This window comes from Anabrus simplex, chromosome 5, assembly GCF_040414725.1.
Source record: "Anabrus simplex isolate iqAnaSimp1 chromosome 5, ASM4041472v1, whole genome shotgun sequence".
Classification (NCBI taxonomy): Eukaryota; Metazoa; Arthropoda; class Insecta; order Orthoptera; family Tettigoniidae; genus Anabrus; species Anabrus simplex.
In genome coordinates this window covers 248,753,357-248,777,758 of record NC_090269.1, presented here as the reverse complement: position 1 = coordinate 248,777,758, position 24,402 = coordinate 248,753,357, and positions in this window count along the sequence as shown.

Genomic DNA, 24,402 nt, shown 5'->3' with positions numbered 1-24,402 from the left:
TGTGCTCTATGGATTAAAGATGGTGGATGACAGCTGTCAAAAAAGCACGTGGATTTGTTTATCTCACGCTAGTGAGGTTAAGTTGGTAGCACTAAGGTTTAGGCCCGTTAAGATGGCAGCACTGCGGATGACAGCTGTGACGAATTTACATCTACTACGATAAAGAGGGCAGCACTGTGCTCTATAGATTAAAGATGGCGGATGTCAGCTGTCAAGAAAGCACATGGCTTTGTTTCCAAACAAGAGCACGTGGAATTTGCCGCCACCACATTTCAAAGGTAAGTAGCTAAAGAGGGCAGCACGTTGCTCTGTTGATTAAAGATGGCGGATGACAGCTGTCAAAAAAGCGCGTGAGTTTGTTTCCAAACAAGAGCATGTAGAATTTGCCGCCACCATATAGAGGGCAGCACGGTGCTCTCTTGATTAAAGATGGCTGCTGTCATGTGGAATTGCCCGCCACCACAGGTATCTAGCTAAAGAGGGCAGCACGGTGCACAAAGATGGCTGCTGTCAAAAAGCATTTCTCAAATTATCCGCCACCACATTTCAAAGGTAAGTAGCTAAAGAGGGCAGCACTGAGCTCTATAGATTAAAGATGGCGGATGACAGCTGTCAAAAAGCACGTGGATTTGTTTATCTCACGCTAGTTAGGTTAAGTTGGTACTACTAAGGTTTAGGCCCGTCAAGATGGCAGCACTGCCGATGATAGGTGACGAATTTTACATCTACTACGATAAAGAGGGCAGCACAGTGCTCTGTGGTTTAAAGATGGCGGATGACAGCTGTCAAAAAAGCACGTGGCTGTCAAAAAACACGTGGCTTTGTTTACCTCATGCTAGTTAGGTTAAGTTGGTACTACTAAGGTTTAGGCCCGTCAAGATGGCAGTACTGAGGTTAGCGATGCGTTGTTGTCTGTCAAAAAGCACGTGGCTGTCAAAAAACACGTGGCTGTCAAAAAGCACGTGGCTTTGTTTACCTCATGCTAGTTAGGTTAAGTTGGCACTACTGAGGTTTAGGCCCGTCAAGATGGTAGTACTGAGGTTTGCGATGCGTTGTTGTCTGTCAAAAAGCACGTGGCTTTGTTTACAAATCTGTCAAAAAGCACGTGGTTGTCAAAAAGCACGTGGCTTTGTTTACCTCGCGCTAGTTAGGTTAAGTTGGCACTACTGAGGTTTAGGCCCGTCAAGATGGTAGTACTGAGGTTAGCGATGCGTTGTTGTCTGTCAAAAAGCACGTGGCTGTCAAAAAACACGTGGCTTTGTTTACCTCATGCTAGTTAGGTTAAGTTGGCACTAGTGAGGTTTAGGCCCGTCAAGATGGCAGCAGTGAGGTTAGCGTTGCGTTGTTGTCGATGACAGCTGTCAAAAAGCACGTGGCTTTGTTTACAAATTCAAATCTCGCGCCAAAATTCAAATTTCCCGCCAAAATTCAAATTTCCCGCGGGCGGCGGCGGCGGCGGAGGAGGCGGCGGAGGAGGAGGCGGAGGAGGCGGCGGGAGGAGGAGGAGGCGGCCGAACTGTCCAATTATACTACTGGTACAGATCTCTGCACATGGTTATGAGGGTGTTTAGGGGTTGTAGTAAGGATGTAAAGGAGAGGGCATATAAGTCTCTGGTAATACCGCAACTAGAGTATGGTTCCAGTGTATGGGACCCTCACCAGGATTACCTGATTCAAGAATTGGAAAAAATCCAAAGAAAAGCAGCTCGATTTGTTCTGGGTGATTTCCGACAAAAGAGTAGCGTTACAAAAATGTTGCAAAGTTTGGGTTGGGAAGAATTGAGAGAAAGAAGAAGAGCTGCTCGACTAAGTGGTATGTTCCGAGCTGTCAACGGAGAGATGGCGTGGAATGACATTAGTAGACGAATAAGTTTGAGTGGCGATTATAAAAGTGGGAAAGATCACAATATGAAAATAAAGTTGGAATTCAAGAGGACAAACTGGGGCAAATATTCATTTATAGGAAGGGGAGTTAGGGATTGGAATAACTTACCAAGGGAGACGTTCAATAAATTTCCAATTTCTTTGAAATCATTTAGGAAAAGGCTAGGAAAACAACAGATAGGGAATCTGCCACCTGGGCGACTGCCCTAAATGCAGAGCAGTATTGATTGATTGATTGATTGATTGATTGATTGATTGATTGATTGATTGATTGATTGATTGACTGATTGATTGATTGATTGATTGATTGATTGATTGATTGATTGATTGATTGATTGATTGATTGATTGATTGATTGATTGATTACTCAGTATTCATTCACTAAAGTTGACCCGAGCTCCGAAATCTCCTACGATACTTCCGCAATTCAAAGTCCTGCAGGTGGTTCGTTGACGAATGCCTGAGTGTCTACCCTTCGCCACCTTAAAGCAGCACTGGTAACTTATCGCACCCTCGCAAGAATAGTGACACAACTCAAAAAAGGAGCATTTCAATTTTAAATGTTTAGTACAGCATATTAAATGAAGTATAATATTTTATCCTATTATTTCTACATGATAACATTTAGCGTATATTACAACATGTTTTCACAGACTTTCAATTAAATAAATCACAACTAAGAAGTGCCATGACCGACAATGTCCAGTGTGATGAAGTGATATAACGGTATTTGTGAGTTTTCATGAGAAAGAAAGATTTACACTTATCACAGTTTTCTTGTTCAAAAGAGTGATTATTTTAGCATGTCATACCTAAAGAATATTTTTTTTGGGTTGTGCCACTATTCATTCGGGGATATGACACGCCATGGAGGCTTCGATTATATGGGAAATTAAGATCACAAATCTTCTCTGAATCATGTTAGTAAGAGAAGAACTTCTTGATCAGAAAAGTAGGTGGATTTAAATATTTATAAATACCTTGAAACACCTAGAAATTATTCAGTTGCATTTTATGGGAAGGGTAGTGGGTTAATTATGGTAGCAGTAATGGTAAGAACAAGACGCAGATAAGAATAACAGATTAGAGTAGATGTTGTATGAAGGTCGGTAAATGCGAAGTGGGTTGTTGTCACAAATGCTGTATACTCTCACCGGCCAACCGAGCAGAGGAAAGTTGGCCACGGCTTTACCGTGGCTCTACGCCTCTGCATTCTGGAGACGGGCCTGGGGCACAATGCCGGACTTCACGCCTGGTCCCACCCGTCGGCTGTCCTGATAATGGTTTTCCGTGGTTTTCCATTCTCCTGCACTAAGGCGAATGCCGGGACAGTTCGTAGTATAGACCACGGCCGCCTACCCCCTCACCTTCTCCGCACATCTCCTTCAAGAACCAAACCAAACCAAACCAAACCAAACCAAACCAAACCAAACCAAACCAAACCTCATGGCACTGCAGCCCTTGAAGGGCCTTGGCCTACCAAGCGACCGCTGCTCAGCCCGAAGGCTTGCAGATTACGAGGTGTCGTGTGGTCAGCGCGACGAATCCTCTCGGCCGTTATTCTCGGCTTTCGAAACCGGGGCCGCTATCTCACCGTCAGATAGCTCCTCAATTCTAATCACGTAGGCTGAGTGGACCTCGAACCAGCCCTGAGGTCCAGGTAAAAATCCCGGACCTGGCCGGGAATCGAACCGGGGCCTCCTGGTAAGAGGCAGGCACGCTACCCCTACAGCACGGGGCCGGTGCACATCTTCTTTACCGCAACAAATCTCCCGGCCTGAGAGACGACGTCACCGTCTAAGAGGCCCGCCTCCCCCTTCAGGGGAGGAATGAAAACGTTTTTTAGTAGTAGTAGTAATAGTAGTAGTAGTAGTAGTAGTAGTAGTAGTAGTAGTTGTTGTTGTTGTTGTTGTTGTATGAAGGGAGAAATGAAGAGGTTAGTACAGGATTACCGGTATCTCAGAATGTTAAGTATTCCCTGGGTAGACCGTGTCACCAACGAGGAGGAACTCTAGAAAATCATAGGAAGTCTTAACCTCCTTGACATTCAGAAAACAGCATATTTCGATTGTATCTTCAGAAATGAAAAATTCAGCGTGATAAAACTGATTATAGAATACAAGATAGAAGTAAAATGTTGACGAGAGTAAAAGATTATCCTGGGCGTGGAATCTCCGTCAATGGTTTGACATCCGCGATACGGGAAACATAAAATAAATAAAAATTCTCCACGATTATCACCAAACGTTAGTGAGTAGAAGAAGAATGTAAGGACAACTTTTGACAACTGAAAGTAGTAAATTTTTTATATTTCAGAAAATTTGTCACCTGCAATTTGCAACTTCAGTGAACATTAAGTCTGAATGTAATTTACTGCCTAATAAATTCGGAACTAGTACCTGTCAATATATGAAAGTGAGTATTATTAGAATCTGGGCGCTGAACTCCAAGAATTGAAACGTGGATGACGTAATTATCGAATAAAACACTTTTACGGCACATAACGCTTTAAATTTCCAGTAATTTACGAGTAAATAAAAAATGCATACTATACTATACTGCCTGCGGTCACCAAATTCCAGAAGTAAACTCAGTTACAAATCTTCTCTGTCTTAGTCCATAAATTTCGAATGTGGTAACATAATGGTACCTTAAAGCATGTGCCACTTAGTGCTTGTTCATCTGCTGGTTTATATGCATGTTTATTGTTCCAATCTGAGAGCTAGTATGTCGTGAATCAATCGTCACTGCGTTATACGAATGCCATTGTTACATACTAAGGAATTAAGGCTAAACTAACTCCGTTTACTGAGTTAACATCATCATAAAATAACAAAACCGTTAAAATAGTGCTGTAGCTTGTATTATTATTATTATTATTATTATTATTATTATTATTATTATTATTATTATTATTATTATTATTATTATTATTATTATTATTATTATTATTATTATTTACAAGCGAATGGACCACTAAGGATCACGCTATAACTTCATTTCTTTCTCTTCGTGCGGAGTTTTCTCTGTGTCCAATACTCCTTCATGCGTTCGCTGACCTGCTTCCGTTGTTCATCTGTTCAGGCTCTTCCGGTCTTCCTAGTTCTTCCTGCGGCTTGAACGCCTTCCAAATTCTTCAGTTCAGGATTGGAATGACGTAGAGATCACCGATCGGCGAAATCCAAGTTGACCATGAAGCAATCTCTTAACCAAACCAGAGATAAATTATGAATGTTCAAGTCAGAAGGGGTGCAAGCATAGACTCAGATCATTAACTGATAAGAATCAAATTTTAGTTGAAACCTCAGAGATTCACAAAGAAGAAACCATTAATCCCAATATTTGACTCAACTAGGATCCAACCATCTCTCACAGAAGAATTAGAGAGAAACGGGGCAAAATAATTGGCAACAACTCAAAAGCAAAATGATTACAACAGCACAAACGCTAATTCCTCTGCAAAAAAGGAAGCGATACCCTTAGTGGAATAAGCAGTGTGAACAAGCAATCCAATCTCGACAGAAGACATACAACAACCGGAACAGTGAAGAGACGGAGAATAACTTCAAAACATTCCTGGCAGTGAGGAAAGAGACAGCTCAATTGTTCAGACAGACCAAAAGGAAATTTGAAAAGGATCAACTACTTGAAATTGAGAAATACTTTGAGAGAAACATCACACGAAATTTCTATAAGAACTTCAAAACTAAGCTAGCAGTATATCAACAACAATGTCTCTGCTTCAAGAAAGAAAATGGACAGTTGGCACTAAACAACCAAAACAACTGTGAGGAACTCGCCAGATTTTAAAGAATTACTGAACTCTCCAGAACCAACACAAAGATTTTCTCCACACCTGAAAATACTAATTCAAATTCATTGTCAGATGAAGAAGAAATCACAAGATAGATAAAAAGAATTGGAAACAACAAAGCATCGGATTAGGATGGAATCATAGCGGAAGTTCTCAAATCAGGAGACACAAACACCATAAAAGAAATCACAAATATCATGCAAGACATTTGAAAAACAGGAAAAATACCAGAAGACTGGAAAAATGAATTAATTCACCCCTACAGAAGAAGGAAGACAGAACAGATGTAAACAACTACAGAGGAATCTGACTAGTATCGGTTGTATACAAGATTCTATCCCCATGTCTTCTTGATAGAGTATAACAATTTGTAGCAAAAAATTAGTCTGCACGTTTTTTTATTTCAAAAAAGCCTATGAATCGGTGGATCACAAATCATTCTTTGAAATATTAAAAGAACAACTTCTGGACATGTAAACACTTTCAATCCTAAAACAGACACTGGCAGACACGAAGTCCAAGGTTAAATTCATAGGGAAAATCTCAGATCCCTTTGAAATCAAAACGGGAGTAAGACAAGGAGATAGATTCTCGCCCTTACTTTTCAAGTGCGTCTTTGAAAAGTAATACAAGAATGGCGCAAACAGAAGTTGGTCCACAAAATTCACCAACCAATCACTTTAGGTAGAGGAAACCAGCTACAGATTGCTTAGCATTTGCGGATGACCTAGCAGTATTAACCCGAGACATTTCAACAGCCACAAAATCATATTGAACTCCTGAAATAAATTGCGGAAAAAGTCGGCCTTCAGATATCTTTTGAAAAGACAGAATACATGACCTGCAACAAAATTCATGGAAACAAAATATGGCGAAATACAACGAGTACAACAATATAAGTACCTCGGTGAAACAATTCAGGAAAATGGACTCGAAACAAAAGCCAATGAAATTAGATGCCAACAGATGGAAACAGCATATCGACCAACCCAAAATATCTATAACAAAAATATATCACCAAGCACACAAAACTGAGACATTACATTACAATTATTAAACCAGAATGTCTTTATGGATCAGAGATGCTAATTTTGAACAGGGAAGCAGACGTTGAAAACAGTGAGAAAAAGGAATGCAAAATCATAAGAAAAATTCTATGCCCGAAACTCGCCAACGGACAATACCAACTTAGAGGAAGACACAATACACAAATATTGACAGTGACATTATTATATTGTCATATTAAAAGAATGCAACCAGACAGACCAAACAAACAGTCCAATTCTATGAAAATAGGAGTAAGACTAAAACAGTCACAATGACATGGATTGGCGAAATATAAACCTACCTGAAACAGGCAGGAATTACACCAGCAGATGTCCAAATTAGGGTAATCTTCAGGTCAAAATTTCATAAATGGCAAGTTGACCAAGATGAAAGACCAAAGAAGAAGACAGGAACAACGCAGTCTGATGACAGAAAGGAAGCCCGCAGTACAAGAATGAAAGAAATAGGGGCAAAGAGGAAGGCAAATGCACGCCTCTTGATGGGTTTATTCGCATGTATATTATAAAATGTAAAGACTTCCACTATACGAAACCTTGGCACTACGTGAGATAGATAGATAGATACGTCCGTCCACCTTTGCCCCCAAGGGTATTTTTGGTGTAGGCTGAGTGTAGGTCTCCCTGAAGGCCATGTGCCTCTCCGGAAAGGGAATTATTTGCCTTTCTGACGCAGAACCGAGCTTACCCTTCTACCTTATCTAGTCAGACCCTTATATCAGTAATACAGGAAGTAATATTTTTTTTCAAATAAATCTCACAATACTTCCACATATATGTATATCTTTCAAAACTGATACAACTGCTGAGAAATACTTGTAACCATACTTGAAACAAAGCCAACATATCTTTGATTTTCGGTCGGAAATGAGAAATAGGTCGCAAAGTGCGAGATAAGCTCAGTACAGAGGGGGTATCAAGAGGATGATTTGTTATTTTTTCAGTTTCGTGTCGGCAAACACTTGGCGAAACGCAAGGGTCTTCATCCAACAAAAGATAGTCCCTTATATTTCAATGCTCACAACACATACAAAGAGTAAGCATGATAGTTAAGTGTCGTTAACGTTTTTTTACTTGTTTACAAGTTGCACGTCGCACCGACACAGGTAGGTCTCATGGCGACGATGGGATAGGAAAGAGCTAGGAGTTGGAAGTAAGCGGCTGTGGCCTTGATTGCGGTACAGACCCAGCATTTTCCTGTTGTGGAAATGGGAAACCACGGAAAACCATCCTCAGTACTGTCGACAGTGGGGTTCGAACCTACTATCTCCCAAATGCAAGCTCACAGCTGTGGGCCCCTAACCGCACGGGCAACTCGCTCGGTAGTGGGATTGTAACTAGCCCTTCCCTGAGCTGGCATTGCTTCGAAATGGAAAGTCGCATCCGAGTGTTACTGTCAAAGAACGTCCAAAAGCGTTGTGCATCCCGCCGAAGGCTTCAAATGCTTTTCAAACATAGCTGACAAAAACTCCCAAGTATAAAATTATATTTGTAAGATTTTGTAGGGGAGATAAGGGCATATTAATAACGATTAGAATTCCACCAAGGACTGGAAGTCACGTAACTACGGCCACAATATCAAGTGTCACGTAAAACTACGGTACAAACCTGCTTCCGTTACTAACGGCGAACTGTAGCGCAAGTACAGTGAAGGATCACTTAACCGTCTATCTATCTGTAGAGTGTCGGCCTCCGGATTCCAAGATAGCGTGTTCAAACCCGGCAGAGGTAGTCGGATTTTTGAAGGGCGGTAAAAAGTCCATTCGACACTCCATGTTGTACGATGTCGGCATGTAAAAGATCTCTGGTGATACATTTGGTATTTACCCGACAAAATTAATTAAATCTCAGCCATAGACGCCCAAGAGAGATTTGATTTACTCTAGGTCCCCTAGATGGCAGACAGAGTAAACCGCAACGTCGAAATTGACGAGCAGACAGCCAGATGGCGTCAAATCGAAATGTCTGCAAACGGTAGCTGAGGCCGTATTATTATTTTTATTAATATTATTATTATTATTATTATTATTATTATTACTATTATTATTATTATTATTATTATTATTATTATTATTATTATTATTATTATTATTATTATTATTATTATTATTATTATTAATATTATTGTACCGATTGGTACACCTATACGCCGCACATTTGAATTTTCCGCCTTAAAGTACTCCTCTAGAGCTGAAATTCTGAACTTTGAAACTGAATTAATTCAACCGTTTATCAGAAGATGTCACTGTGTTAATTTCGAATTGCTTTTGTTTACTAATTATCAAGAAGTGTGGACATTCTTTCACAGATGTCTCTACCAAAAACTATGATCATGCACCCTGGTGCGAAGTGAAGGAACTTTTCTTGAAGATATTTTGTATTCCTAAGTTCGTTCTTTACTAAATGTTGTTCTTTCATTTGAGTGGGTGGAAACCATAACGGTATAACTGACATTTTAAAAAAAATGAGTTAAGTGCAGGATGTAACTCCGGGAGGATGTATCCTTTCACCAGCAAAGAGATACAAGTGATAGCGGTAATATTCTGCGCTCTAGTGATGTGTGGTATAACTACAAATAGCATGCTTTATATGAGTGTTGAAGATGTTTAAATGCCTTTTTCTCTGAATGACCAAAATGCTACTTATACCGTTAAGGTTTTCACCCATTCATTTGTGGGTTGGCAATATTAATCTTTCTTTCCGCCAGTTTTAAAATTAGCCGAACGTAAATTTCTGTCATTAATTTTCAGCCAATGGCGTCTTTCTTCTCCAATTTTGATGTGTAACTGTAAGCTACCCAATAAACGACTGTGGGTGTGTCTTAATCATTCATGAAAAGTCTCGAATCATCCCCGAGAGTATAAAAACTGCTGATTTTCCTGGCTCTCCGCCACTCGTACAACATCTAGCTTAGTGTATGGAAGTATAGCAGGAGGCGGGAAGCGCCTCTTTCATCCGCCAGCAGCTCTTCTACAAGGTAATGGCCTTTTAACATATTTAATTCTTGCTAGCTCAGCTATTTAGCCCTCGGGGAAGGTCCGAAACCTTTTCAATGTAACCTACCTTTCTAAAAATGTAACTCATTGCCGGCTTATGTAAAAGTTTCTTATTACTTTAACTGTAAATCGGGGATAGAGAGTGCTTTACCCTCTCGAGCTCCCCTTCGAGTTGAGGTGACTACGTTTTCATAACCGATTTTCTAATCTTAATGTATTAAAATTTTCTTATACGAATCACCTCCCTAGTTTGGGAATAGCCCCTGTATCATCGGCCTAGTGCCCCTTAGGTTTTATAAGGTTTCATGTAGGAGTGCGAGCATCGCCTCCATTCATTTTGGTATTTTGGGCCATTTAATTAATCTGTTATTTTCCACTAAGGTCCAGTAGGTTGGGTACGAGTTACCCCCATTTCATTTGATGTAAGCGGTGCCTTGAGGGCAATTTGTGTAATAGTCTGGTATTGTCTTTAATAGGCTTGAAAAATTGAGAGCGGCTCAGCTCTTTCTTGTGTTTGAAAAGTGCCTCTGGGAGGCTTGAAGTTAAAAGTTAGGAGCAAGTGCTCCTTGAATGAAGGGGTTTTCTGCCCTTTGAATAAATGAGTGTACCTGGGCAATGTTGGGCTAGTAGCTCAAGGATTGTGTAACTGAGGCTCGAAGCCAGAACTTGTAATGATCCCCTAAAACTTGTGCTTTCGCGCTCTGGTTTATAAATTATACCTTGTACCTGATTTTGGCTGGTTGATTTGTTACTTGTTGAATTTTGAAAGTCTATATGAAAATTGTTAAGTTCTGAAAATATAACCTTTACTGAAATTTTAATTCATCTTTCAGCTTTGTACTTAGACCCATTCCAGCCCGCACCTTCTTTCACCTCTGCCTTCTACGGATAACTCCGTAACAATTATTATTATTATTATTATTATTATTATTATTATTATTATTATTATTATTATTATTATTATTATTATTATTATCTAGAAATGCTTTCATTCTGCACCCTGAAGAGGTGGGGCGGGCCACCTAGAGGGTTACGCCCTCTCTCTGGCCAAGAGATGACTTAACCGTACACAGTATTGTGTCATGTAGGCGAGTATTATGAGATTGTAACCCTCACTCATGGCTAAAAGTTCAATGTAGCCCCACGAAAAAATCCCTAAATGATAGGTTTAAGAAATAGGAGTACCTGGCTAATTATTAAGGCATTTTCATAATAACCATTCTTTCAAATGCACATCGTACATAACACGAGATTTTGAAATTAAATATATTTTTATAACACATCGCAAGTCATGTTTGTTTCTCTATCAATTATAATGCAACGATAATAAAGCAACTCACGGTAGACTCCGTGGCTCAGGCGGCAGCGCGTCGCCCTCTCACCGCTGGGTTCCGTGGTTCAAATCCCAGTCACTCCATCTGACATGTTTGCTGGACAAAGTGGAGGAGGGATAGGCTTTTCTCCGAGTACTCCGGTTTTTCCTGTCATCTTTCATTCCGGCAACACTCTCCAATATCATTTCAGTTCCATCTGTCAGTCATTAATCATTGCCGCAGAGGAGTGCGAGGCCTTAGAAGCCGGCACAATTCCTATCCTCGCCGCAAGATGGGAGCTTCATTCATTCCATCCCTGACCCGGTCAAACGACTGGAAAACAGGCCGTATATTTTTCATTTTCCAATAAAGTAACACAGTATGAAAGTTTCACAAAACGCTAGATTTTAACCTCAGTATCAAACTAGTAAATAAGGATGAACATTTTTGATCTTATTTCTGGAATTCAGACACTGTGAACCATCAACATTTCAAGTGGATTGGTGTGCCAGCATAGCGTGACACAGTTTTCTGATGTCCAGTTGAAACTTTCAAGCGGTTCGTAGCTCCATTATATAAATACAGTAGAACCTCATTCTTCTTTTCTAGCCTATTTCAATCCACTGCTGGATATAGGCCTCTTCCATATGCCTCCATCGTCTTCGGTCTTGATCCACTTGGAACCAGCGTGTTCCAGCCAACAGCTTTATGTCATTAAGCCATCTCTTCTGTGGTCTTCCAATGACTCTCTTGTGTGCCCATGGTCTTCAGTGAACAATCCTAGAGGTCCACCTGTTGCAGTCTTGTCGAGCTACGTGTCCTACCCATTGCAATTTTAGTCTCGCTACTCTCTCCAGGATGTCTGTTACATTCGTACTTCTCCTGATGTCCTCTGAACGGATCTTATCCCTAAGGCTGATCCCTAGCATCTGTCGCTCTATGGCTCGTTGTGTTCGCTGAAGCTTGCGAGCACTTTCCTTCGTCAGAGTCATTGTTTCCAGACCGTAAGTAACAACTGGCAGCACGCACATATTATAAACCTTGGTCTTCAGGTTAATTGGAACATCCTTGTTGGTCAGGATGAATCTTAGTTTTTGAAATGCCATCCAACTCATACCTATTCTGCGAGGAATTTCTGCACGTTGGTTGTCTTTTCCAAGTTTTATCTTGTGTCCAATATAGATGTACTGATCGGCAGCTTCTATATATTGGTTTCCCATTTTAAGTGGTTGACTGCCTGGGCTTAGTATACTATACCTCATTAATCCGGACTAATTGGGGCTCTAAGTTGTCAGAATTAATGAAAATCCGGATTAAACAAAATAACTTATGAAATGACCCAGGGCACATATTTAAACACTCTGTTCAGTAAAAAGAACGTGTAGAGTACAGTCTTTTAAATACAATAAATACAAAGGTTATTTAGTAAACAATATACAAGTACAACCTGTGACAATAAAGTTCGGTGAATGAAGTCATAACGGTCGATCCAGCAACACTGGCGACACACAACGCTGCACCTGCTTAGCAGCAGGTTTTGACCACCTGCTCCCAATGTTGTTCAGTTGAGCATCGTGTGTGTGCCGTGTAAGACCTGTTTGACACCGTGCGTGTTTAGTGCGTTAGTTCTGAACTGCGAACAGGAACATGAAAGACCAAAAGAACAATGCATAGTTTTGTTTTAAACTTGGCAAGACACCGAAAGAAACGCACGCGATGCAGGTAAGTGCTTGTGAAGATCAAGCACTGTCCTTCAGGTGTGTGTACGAGTGGTTCGCTCGTTTTCGAGGAGGCCGGGAAAGTGTTTCTGACAACCCCCGTAGCGGAAGACCGGCGACCGCCGTCTGTGACGAAAGCATTGAGACGGTGAGGACATTAATCACGAACGATCGGCGATTAACTGTGCGCATGATAGCTGATGAACAGCAGATTGACCGTGAATCCGTGCGACAAATCGTTACCCAGAAGTTAGGGAAGAGGAAAACGTGTTCTCGTCTTGTGCCACATCACTTGACTGACGATCAGAAGCAGGCACGTTTAGAGGCTTCACAGGATTTTGTCGAAATGGCGGATGCGACCCAAATTTCTTGAACTGTATTGTCACTGAGGATGAAACCTGGTGTCTCAGATACGACCCTGAAACGAAACGGCGAAGAATGGAATGGCGTTCACCGGGATCCCCTCGTCGGATCTCAATCCTCCAGATTTCTTCCTGTTCCCACGACTCAAACTCGCTTTGAAAGAGATTTGACGATATTCCTGACATTCAACGAAACGTGCTAAGGCTTTTGAACACCATCCCAAAGGAGGCCTTCTTGCAAAGTCTCCAGGACATGTATCAGCAGTGCATTGTTATGGGATGGGACTATTTCGAAAGACAGTAAGGTCACTGTCGTGCATTATTCATCTATATTGATAGTACGGGAGTATTCACCGAACTTTATTGTCACAGGTTGTATAATGCAATACAGTATTAGGCTATACAAAACACAGAATAACTAGTGCAGTACGGAATTAGAACATGGCAGTCAAGGCAAACCTTCACTGACTGCACTTGACACGCTAACTGGTTTGAAGAAACAGCTGATCTTTCTTTGTCTTCCTTTGATATTAATTTCTTTAATAATTAACTCACGCAAATGCCTCAAATGTTCGTGATAATAACATATGTTTTCATAGTTGTTATCTTTAACGTACTTAATGACAATGTTCGGATGGTTTTTAATTTCACTAAGTTTTGGCTTAAGGTTAATAATATCACCTGCTTCATCCTAGTCATATCCATCCGTTTCATAGCTTTCTGCAGCGATCACACTTTCGTCAAACTCCTCCTGCGTTGATCACAAAATTTCGTTCGTAATTCAGCTTTGTACTATAATTTCATTTATGCATTATTTTTATGCTATTAGCGTTACGTCCCACTAACTACTTTTTCGGTCTTCGGAGACGCCGAGGTGCCGGAGTTTAGTCCCGCAGGAGTTCCTTTACGTGCCAGTAAATCTACCGACACGAGGCTGACGTATTTGAGCACCTTCAAATACCACCGGACTGAGCCAGGATCGAACCTGCCAAGTTGGGGTCAGAAGGTGTATTTTTTTAAACGGCTGTCCGGATTAAGCGAAGTCCGGACTAACGGGGTCCGGATTAATAACATTCTACTGTATTTAACTATACTCGTATTTATTTCCATATTTAAATTTTTCTTCTTTTTTCCCTGAAGGCTACTCGCGTACCCCGCTAAAAGTCTTAGGCGTACCCCTTGGGGTACGCTTACCACAGTTTGGGAACCACTGATGTAGGCTATTAGTTTCGATTTCTTTCTTGGTGTGACGATTAAACCTTCCTATCACTCCTATAAAATCTTACCTCCATTTGAAAAAACATGAATATAATTTCATATTTCAGAAATTTTTTCTAGAAGTTTTTTGACAAACATTTATAAAGTTATTGGTCCGATGTAGCTGTTTCCTCACAGGAAGAGCTCACCGCTTGTCGGCAGATTGGCGGTGACGAGAGCCTGAAGATTGAACGATTACAGCCTCCTCTCACCTCCAGAGCTCGAGCTGGACATTAATTACACCATCGATGAATATCAGAGACATAAATAAGATGGCAAGTAGTTCGCCTTGAAAGCGATCCCTCCTCGCTAACTTATTATCGCTCCGGGCCTCATGCTTTATAGTCTTTAATTAAGATTGGTAATAATCATTTACTAATTAATTTATTTAATTACACATTTTTTGTGTTACATGAATACGATTAAGTGTCCGTATTTTAAAGGTAACGCCACCACATTGTAGCTGTCCCCAAGGAGTGCTGAAATCAATACTATCTCAGCGAGCATTTATAAAATAAACTCACACAGTAGCTGGCTGCCCCCACCTGTTGCTTACGTAACCCTTCCACTTTGCTTACTCTCCTGGGAAATGACGAGCACTAACCGATGAAAGTGTCTAATCTAAGACATTAGACTTGTGATTTCGCTTTAATCGGTGATCTTACTGAAGTATTGTCTCAGAAGTGCCACGAAAACTTAAAGTGTGATTTTGTTGCTGGTGGATACTCCTAACGTTGGAGCAAATAATCCCAGAATTTTCTTTTCATGTACAGCCATCTTTAAAGATCTCATGGAGACGTTTAACTCGCATCCGTAGTTTTGAATATTTTCAGTGTTATAATATGTCTAAGCATATAACATGAACTTAACCACAATTCACTCTAGCGATAGAAGTGTACGACGCGTTTCGATATTGCGAAACAATGAGATGAGGCACATAACTCCAGTAAACATTCTGAATCAGAAATTAAAGGTAATGCAGAGTCCCATTTCAATATAAATTATCTGATTTTTTCTTGGATTGAAAGTGATCCTTCTACAGCAGCTTTTATCTGATTGTCTATAAATTTGAAACACATGTCCACTCGTATAGCATTCATAACTTGTGGTACTCATTTTAACAATAGTTTGTAGATTACAGATATGTTCTGTGTTAAAATGTGAAATAAATACAATGTTTAAGATGTTTATCATAATAAAATTATTTTTAAATTTTTGAATTCTTCTGAAACCAGATATAACACTAGGATGTATTAATTTAACCTATATAACCTCTATAATTGTGATTCAAGGTATTGCAACATTTCTAGCACCTGATACAGTTTCGAAATAATTCAAATGGTTTGTAAAATATAATATAATTTCAGAAATAGTTGCTATAATTTATGAAAATTAAAGTTTCCTTAATATTAATTTTCTTAATTTTCTTTTCTTAATTAGATCCAAATTAATCAATTTCCAAAATTTCGTGTAAATAGGATTCAAATTGAAGAAAATATAAATTTCTGTAGTGACTCCCTTTAAAGCGGAGGGCTCATGCAGTCAGTACATTACTAAAATTTCATTAGATTTTTTCACTCTGGCCTTAATTCGAATTTCAAGAGCAAAACGAAGGCACATCAGTATTAATCATGAATATTCCTGTAGGATCGGAAGGTAAATTATTTTACCCTCTGACGAATGGCGCTAAGCAGAAAAGAGTGCTTGTATCTTACACTGTTTAACCCTTATCTATATACAAACAACAGTATAAACATAAATAGGTGGCAGCAGATCAAACAGGGGTTGGTTTCAGTGAATTATTCTCCGATTATTGTTCCATTTCTGAAAAAAAATTGAATTTGAGTGCAGTGCTATAATAATAATAATAATAATAATAATAATAATAATAATAATAATAATAATAATAATAATAATAATAATAATAATAATAATAATAATAATAATCTGGTGTCCCACATGGTTCAATCCTTCGACCATTACTCTTCTTACTACTTATTACTGATTTTCCTAAACACATACTATATTCAAACATGTTTCTATTCGCAGACGATGTAAAAAATTTCAAAACCATTCGGTCACAGGAGGACTAGATTTCTTCGGAAAGCCCTCAATAGCATATCACATTATATCGTTATTAACAAGTTAGATTTTAACATTAACAAGTGTCACATAATGGTATTTTCCAGGAATAAAAATAAAATTAGTCACTCGTATAATATTTCGAATACCAATCTCTCATCAGCGAATTCTGTCAAGGATCTCGGTGTGAATTTTGAAGCTGAATTGACATTATCTCTACACATAAAAGAAGTTGTTGCAGAAACGTACAGAGTGTTAGGATTTATTAAGAGATGCACACGTGACTAAACACAAATCTCGAGGCAATACTTTTATTATACAACTCCTTTGTAAGAAGTCGGCTGGAATATGCATCGCTCATTTAGAAATCCCAGCTTTAAACTACACAGTTGAACAAAATAGGGGAGCATGTTGTTGAACGTATGCCATGCTCCACAAAACAATACCTAATACCCAGGTATATTACCAATTAAACCTTTATTCTTTACCGTTGAAGTAGACAAAAGAACATCGATAGATTCGCGCTCATTTTCAGAACACAAAAGGAAATGTTCAAATAGGGGCGAAAACAAAGTGATAACAGTCCTCCGGGGTGGATTTTTATCACAGCTGGAGAGCTTCAGTATGGTGTATGTCCTCCACGAGCATTTAACACAGCTTGGCACATACGTGGCATGCTCCGTATGAGTCGACGGAGGTCACGTTGCGGCATCAGGAATGAGAGCCTGTTCGAGGACTTGGAGAGTCTGTTGTGGAACAGAACGCCCATGAACACTTCTGTCAAGCCTACCCGACACATGCTCGATGGATTAAGGTCGGGACACACTCCTGGCCATTCCAACCCTTGCATGTCCAGTTCTCGCAAAACAGCTCTGGTGATGAGCGCTACATGATCCCTGGCATTGTCGTACATGAGTACGAAATTAGGGCCAACACCGTATGCAGCAACCAACACATACTGTAGCATTATGTGCTCGAAGCACCCCGCAGTGGTAAGATTACCACGGACATCGACAAGATCCGTACGGCCATCAATACTATTACCACCCCACACCATCACAGAAACTTGTCCGAATCGGTCACCTTCCTGGACAACATTTAGCATGTACTGCTCAACACAGCGTCTCCATACACGTTGACGTCCATCACGCTGTGTCAGGGGAAATCTGGACTTGTCTGTGAACAACACAGGTCTCCATTGGCGAAGTTGTCAGTTGACGTGGGTACGGGCAAACAGAAGGCGAACTGCGCCATATTGCTGCGTTAAACGGGGCACTCGAACAGGACATTTGGGTCGTAAGGACACTTCTCTTAACCTGTTCCTTACTGTCTGGTCAGACACTGTCACTCCAGTGACCCTTCTGAGGTCTTGTTGCAGGTTCTTTGGCAGTTGCTTAACGACACCGCAACGCACAGAAGGTCAGATATCGGTCATCCTGTGGGGTTGTCATGCGTCCACGACCTTGTCCAAGCCTCCTTATGAACTGACATGCCTCATTGTAGCGATTCCGTAAGCGCTGAATAACTGAAGGAGAGACATTGAGATCCACAGTAACGCTACGAAAATTCCATCCTTTCTGGATCAAAGTGACGGCCCTTGCGACTTGAACCTCGTTAAGATGTCTCATGGGATGTGCTGGTTGACATACAACGTGCTCAAATGACCGCAGTAGTCAGTGTACCTCACAACGGCACAAGGACGCACCGCAATTCATTTTGTTTTCAGGGGTCACCTGACAGTTAAATGTATGGCTACGCCTACTTATGGAGTATAACTTCGATTTGACATACCCTGAGTAGTTAAGGTCTCAAGGTATTCAGTACGACCATTGGAACCCCATCTGCCACATTAACGTTCACATACCGGACGTTACAAAACATGTTCCCCTAATTTTCGGAACTCTCTATATGAAAACCAAGTTGAAATGGTGCAAAACAAATATCTTAGATACCTTACGTTCAAAATAACGAGTAATTACCGGTACCTTAAATTTTATTCTTTTGATACATACATACATACATTATATTTATAGACTATTATGCCTTTGAGCGTTCAGTCAGCAAGCCTCTGTGAATTTACTAAACGTCGCCACATCCTATTTGACTACAAATTATTTAACAATCTTATTGGTAGCCATAAGTTACTCTCTCTGTTTATCTTGTCTGTCCCTAATCCATTTACATGCCCAGAACATATTACCTTCTACTGCTGTAGATCAAGAACCCAACAACATGGTAATTCACCAGTGTTAAAATCAATTAATATATTCAATAAATATAGCAATGAGTACTGACTAGATATATTTGCAACTACATACACTTTCATAGTAAAACAATGTAAATAAATAACTTTATAATTGTTTTTTGTTCAAAGTTAAAATCTCAGTTTGCTGACTCTTATTGTTAAGTTCATAACTTTAGTTCTCTTTCTAGTTTCTAGTAATACCATCTACCTCGTCATCATTATAATCTTCGACAACGCCACTACCATCATGTATAATTACAGTACTAATACATGTTTAAAGCTGTTTTGTAAATAATTTTAATTTTGATATTTTAAGTACTTATTACACTATGTGACATGTAACTGAATATTTTTAATATTATTCTACTGAAGAAAAGTGTATGTTTATTTCATTTATGACTTTATTTTACAAGGACTTTCATACAATATAATATCATTTTAATTTTAATTTTTTTTTCTATCTAATGTAATAGTATGTGTATATGTGTTTCACATCATTAGTTTTATACCTGTCTGAAGCACAATAAATAAATAAATAAATAAATAAATAAATAAATAAATAAATAAATAAATAAATAAATAAATAAATAAATAAATAAATAAATAAATAAATAAACAAATAAATAAATAAATAAATAAATAAATAATACCGTCCAGGTTGTACTAATATATTTCATTCTATGGGTGCTAATAACATTTGTATTGTCTGAGTCCCCACAGTTGTTTATGCAGGGGCCTGCAGAATTAATATTTCAAGAGAAAGAAAAATGGCCTATATATAATAACTATTCAAGGACACCGTTGACTAAAGTTATTCCAATAACAGACACCATGAAAAAGAACAAGACGGAGTTCGACAGGATATAAATTAATCGGGAACAACGAAATGAAATGCAGATGCAAAGTGAAGGACGTAAATGTGTGAAATGTTCAATACAAACATTAAAGAGAATAATTCATTATCCTGACAAAGAATATTTGATAATTTAGTAATTCATTGCTGTCGAAACGGAAAGTAGCGAAGATCTTTATCATTTAAAGGAAGGAGAGGAGGAAGTGGCCAAGAGGGGGAGTGTGGCCACATCCCTGGGCTAGTCCCGGCCCTTATCTGCGGTATCCTGCGTTAGAAACTGTCCGGCGACCACAGCGACTCCTAGACGCCATTCACAGCATCTGTGGGTGCACACTCCATGTCAGACACTTGTACAGGTAAATTCCAACCGATAGTATTACAAGTTATTATAGCCCTAAGAAAATAGCCATGCACTAGCCTCTCAAGTGGTTGGTCCAGGTTTCCGCAGATTATTTCAATCCTGGAATGAGCATGTGTGACGCTGAATATGCTGCATATAGGAATCCCCCTGTGGGTGGGGCCGGAAGAAATTCACGCTACCCTCTGGCTGTCGTAAGAGGCGACTGAAAGGGGGGGGGGGTGTCAGGGGCTTTCAACTTAAGGGCGTGGTTTGGTGACCACGGTTCCCCTAGCAGAGTCTGGCATCACTTCTTATTTTGTCTCTTTTTTGCTATTGACTTTACGTCACACTGACACAGATAGGTCTTATGGTGACGATGGGACAGGAACGGGCTAGGACTGGGAAGAAAGCGGCCGTGGCCTTAATTAAGGTACAGCCCCAGCATTTGCCTGGTGTGAAAATGGGAAACCACGGAAAACCATTTTCAGGGCTGCCGACAGTGGGGTTCGAACACACTATCTCCTGAATACTGGATACTGGCTGCACTTAAGCGACTGCAGCTATCAAGCTCGGTCTAATTTGTGTTAGGCTCCTCCATTTCACCTTTCCTATCTGACCTTCCTTGTTCAACAGTTGTTCTTTTCCGACATCAACGGTATTAGGTTTGTGAGACCTAGGGAGACTTTCATTTTCGCGCCCTACTTGGCCCTTTTTTTCTTTAGCTGAGTCAGTCATTCTTCGAAGTGTCGGCCCTCCTTCATTTTCCCTCTGATTAGTGTTAATAGAGGATAGTTGCCCAGTCGTTCATCTTCTTAAGACAATACTTACCACCACCACCACTACCACTGCAAATAGGAACATCGTACATGTGCTCGAATAAACGAGAAGGGAAGCACAATAATCTACGTGCACGTCATAAACACTTTCGGAACTAAGCAGGATAGAGTGATCATCTCTACACTTAGCCAGTTGTCCCGTAGTAATTAACTCCACTTTTGGTGTGGGATCAGTAAATTTCAGGGTCATGTGCCTCTTTAGAAATGGAAATCTTGTTTCCAAACATTTTGACTTCCTGAAGGGAAATCGCAGCCACGTCCTCCAGCGTGAGCCGAACACGAATTTACTGCCACAAATAGGGAACCGTAAGTAGAATAGAAGCATGAATATTAGGAGATCCTGTAATAATCCACTTCAGGAAAAGATAACAAAACAAAGATAGATCGAACACACATAGCGAGAATAAAGCATATCAAGCAGAAGAATGGGAATGCCTTAGAAATAGAAAATATCACAGATAGGGATTTGTGAATTGGTCACCCCGCTTTGAGTTTCGAATTTAATAGCGAATAAAAAAATAAGTATATAAAGTCCTCCTGTGTAGTAGTTAGTATGATCAGTTGCCACCCCCGGAGGCCCGGTTCCGATTCCCGGCTCTGCTACGAAATTTAAAAAGTGTTACGAGGGCTGGAACGGAGTCCACTCAGCCTCGGGAGGTCAATTGAGTAGAGGGGGTTCGATTCCCTCCTCAGTCATCCTCGAAGTGATTTTCCATGGTTTTCCACTTCTCCTCCAAGCAAATTATGGGATGGTACCTAACTTAAGGCCACGGCTACTTCCTTCCCTCTTCCTTGTCTACCCCTTCCAATCTTCACATCCCCTCACAAGGCCGCTGTTCACCATAGCAGGTGAGGCCACCTGAGCGAGGTACTGGTCGTCCTTCCCTGTTGTATCCCCCGACCCAAAGTCCCACGCTCCAGGACACTGCCCTTGAAGCGGTAGAGGTGAGATCCGTCGCTGATTCCGAGGGATGGACCAACTATGGACGATCAAGAATTGTTTCATGACACGGCTAAGTGCCAGAAGCGACCATGCCGGATGCAATCAGGCCAAAATCATGCCACTAGCGACCGAGTGGATTAAGCATCCTGCCGTATGCGACCAATCATTCAATCAGTCACCACTGAGCAGTATTTAGTGGCGTTGCCGAAGTGGCAGATTGCCTAACGGACGTTTACCTACTCTTTTACTAAATAATTTCAGAGATTTGAAAATGTATCGATCATTTCCTTTGGTAAATTATTCCATTCCCTAACTCCTTTCCCTATAAACGAACATTTGCCCCAATTTGTCCTCTTGAATTCCAACTTATGTTCATATAGTGTTCTTTTCTGCTTTTAGAAGCACCGCTCTAACTTAATCGTGTACATATGTTATTTTACGCCATCTCTCCATTGACAGCTTGGAACATACCGCTTAGTCCAGCAGCTCGTCTCCTTTCTTCCAAGTCTTAGCTTAACGGTAAAGGCTACACATCTGAATATTACGGCATTGTTATCCTCTCTCAAAGAGCTGTTGTGTTAATTTGGTCCATCAGTTACCTTCCATCCTGTGTATACTGGAATGTGCTTCGATTATGTAACATGATCTCACGAAATTTCAAACTATTTGAATAAATGCTACACTTCTTATGGTTACCTTGAACGTTTTCAAATTGTATTTTTTAGCGTATGACTTTTAGTGCCGAAAGTGTCCGAGGACATGCTCGGATTACCAGATCTGTAGCTGCTTTTCTCGGTACTCCCCATAGGAGTGAGCTACATGTACCAAATGAGGGTGTTGTCTGTGGATGTAGGTGTAATTGTACGGGCTAGGAATGGGAAGGAAGTGGTCATGGCCATGATAAAGGTATCATCTCGGCATTTGCTGGAGATGAAAATGTAAAACAACGAAGAACCACTTTCGAGGATGGCCGATGGGGGATTCGAACCCAGCCATCTCCTGCAGTAAGCCTTAACGTACTGAGAGAAGCTGTTTGGTACATGCTCCTAGACATGGAAACATAGCTCCATATATGGGCATATTATAGGATAAAACGTAAACGCATCACCATATTTCGTGTTGTAAAAACTACCAATTTTCCCCAAGAGTGTTACGTAAAGCAGGGGCAGTAGCTGCTTATGGGGATGGTTCAAGTGACATTACGAATAGTGCTGGTACTTCGAAGTAAATTCTTCCAAAGCGAATTCGGAAGATGCAATACTATTATTTCTGGTTCCAGAAAATCCAGGGACAAATACTGATGATCGCCAAGAACTGTATTAATTTTATAAGTATGGTAACTGAAAAACAAATATAATCTTCGTTAAAATATAACTGAACTTATGTTATTCTAGTATTCAGAATTACCTGATTGTACATTATCTATGTTTACTCTGCGGAAGGAATATCTCTTTTTATGGCGTTCCAAATTATACATTTCACAGATTTAGTTTCCTACGACGAATTCTTACGTTGGTTTGTGTAGGGATTGTTCTCTGTAGAGGCTTATATAGGCTGTATTTCCCGACGACTAATTCAGTGTACATAATTAATATTGTGCACGGTTCGTGGTTATAGTAGTTCGCTATTTGAACAGAATTTGAACAGAAAAAAGACCAATTTCATTCCCTGTACGGTAAGCAGTACTGTACATTTTTCGCCTATTTTCTAACCGTTTATGCTTCTGATTTAGCTTATCTTGGATGATGACATAGATATTTAAAATCAAAAGTGGATTGTCAACACCGGTTGCATTCGGGACGGTTACAGATTATGCGGTCGCTAGTGTCACGGGTCGCATGCAGCACGGTCGCATCTGGCACGACACCCTTGACACAGCCATGCGTGATCGGTGAAATGCTGTTAATCATAACAGATCCTTGCGTGCCGTAGATTTGGTTGGAAATCGCACACATACACTTATAAAAACACTTCCAGATACCACGGACTGAACGAAATTGACTTCCTATGCCAGGGACTTCCCTGCATGAAGATTCATCTAAGAATACGCCTATGTTTCAGATCTCTGCGTGCTGTAGATTTCGCAGCTGGGCATCACACCATCACACACACACACACACACACACACACACACACACACACACACACACACACACACACACACACACACACACACACACACACACACACACTTCTGGATATTACGGACTGAATATGGATACTCGTGTCAGAGACCGAATATGGCTTCTTATGCCATGGATTTGAAATGCCCCTTTATCTTGTATTACCTACCTATGTACGTTGCATAGCGAAAACAAATCCATGCATTTAATCCTGGCGGCAGCACGTTGGATTGTCACATCCCAAGACACGTTTTTCGTCGGTTTTTCGTTCATAACTTCCAACGAAAGTGAAAAATTCGACTTCGAGGTACATTTAGATCCTTCTTCTATCCACCTACAAGGGCTGCCTGTCCGAGGTGGTTCACTCGGAATGACGTGGGTTCGATTCCCCGACAGGCAGTCGAAAAATGTAAGAAACGAGATTTCCACTTTCGGAGGTGCACATGGCCCTGAGGTTCACTCAGCCTACAGCAAAAATGAGTACCAGGTTAGTTCCTGGGGGAAAAGGCGGCCGGGCATTGTGCCGAGGTTACGGATCGTGGAAGCCTTTACCTGGCCTGTATGGAAATGAC